The sequence below is a fragment of the Corvus brachyrhynchos genome, unplaced genomic scaffold (genome assembly GCF_000691975.1).
Source record: "Corvus brachyrhynchos isolate BGI_N302 unplaced genomic scaffold, ASM69197v1 scaffold230, whole genome shotgun sequence".
In the NCBI taxonomy this organism is placed as follows: Eukaryota; Metazoa; Chordata; class Aves; order Passeriformes; family Corvidae; genus Corvus; species Corvus brachyrhynchos.
In genome coordinates, this window is record NW_008235744.1 from 546,062 (window position 1) to 547,764 (window position 1,703).

Sequence of the window (1,703 nt, forward strand, 5' to 3'; positions counted from 1 at the left end):
GCCGGCCGCACACAGGAGCTGCGGTGCCAAGGGGGGCCGGAGCCGCCTTCCCAGTTTGCCCCCGGATGCCCCGGCAAGCTACGGGAAAAGTCTCTGAGAAGCCCAGCTCGCTGCAGGATCCGGCCGCCACCGCGTGCAGCCGCAGCATATCCCGCTTCGCCTCCTCTCTCTCTCCCGGGCCTGGCGCCGAGGAAGCAGTCGAGGTCAGCTGCCCGGTTCCTGGGGTCCGGCCGTGGTCGAGCCCGCAGGGTGATGCAAGGTGCCCGGCCGCTCCGCTCCTCCCCGGCGCGCCGTCCGCACCGAAAAGGAATGGTCCCGAACCTGAGCGGTGAAAGATGGCAAAAAGCGTAATAATAATAATAATAAAAGCTTAGGCTAATTTTATTTTTTTTATTGTAATGACTTCACCCTCATTTTCTCACTCGCCAGTTCAGTGTAGGCAGGCCAGATGGGCTGCCCAGACCCTCCCGGGAAAGGGGCAGGTGCGAGTGAGTAAAATTTTTTTTTTTTTTTTTTTGCTTTACAAAGAAAGATGACACGTCCTGCCCTTCCATTTTTCATCGCCGAAAGATCCCCTCTTCCCCTCCCCCCGCCCTTCCCCCGGCCGAGGGGAGCTGGGATGCTCTGGGGGTGCGGGCTCCCCCCGCCCGTGCTCCAGGGGAGCCGCAGAACCAGGCGGACCGAGACAGCCGGGAAGACACGGTCATTCCTCTCAGCCAGGGATGCCAACTGACAGACGTCGAGTCGGGGAGAGTCAACTCCTGTGTTTAAATTCATGCGAAGACGCTGGTGAAATTAAAGCAGTCGTCTGGAAGTGTGCAATAGGCACACGCTTATTTTCTATCTCTTTTTTTTTTTTTTAATCGATTAAATACGTATTTAACAGCTTCCTGAGCATTGCAAACAACAGATTGGCTAGTAAGAAAACTGGAGCATGAGTTATACGCAGCCCGAGCCAGTTTGGGACTAGGGCGGAGGGAAATTACCGGGTTTTTTTTCGGGGATCAGCTGCTGTTCTGCTTCCAGAGAGAGAGAGAGAGAGAGCGCTCTAAGGCTCTGACTCTCCGTGTTCACAGCGGACCTTGATTTAATGTCATACAATTAAGGCACGCGGTGAATGCCAAGAGCGGATCCTCAAAGCAGCATGAAAGATCTCGCTAGAACATACCATAACAATAACGTTAATAGTAAAAATTGCAATTAGCTAAAGAAATTAAAAAAAAAAAAAAAAAGAAAGAAAGAAAAGGAGACGCAAAGCAATAAAGAGCTCGACAACCTGTACTCACCTACGGAAACCGAGACTAACTAGGACTGGTGGACTGATTGGCTCAGCCCGGTGGAAAGGAGACGCCGCTGCCACGGGACGGGCGCCCGCGGGGGCAGTTGTCAGCAGCAGGTAACGGGGCCGTGGGGGGCTACTGGAACGGTGCGGTAGCCGTGGTGGGTTTTCAAGGTAGTGGTGACTCGACCTCTCGCTTTCTTGGGCTGAACCATGTAAAGTCGATTAATGGGAAATAAATACATTTTCTAATATTATCATCGCGAGGATTGTTCTTTGCGCATCGCCCAGCCGGTAGCTAGGAGTGCCCGCTCGGTAATGGCTCCTCCTCTTGCGGGGCTCCTCTGGAAGCCGAGGAACGCGGCCCCCGGGGCAGCGGCGCAGTGCGCGGGGGGCAGCGGAGCAGCGTCTGGGCGGCGGGGCG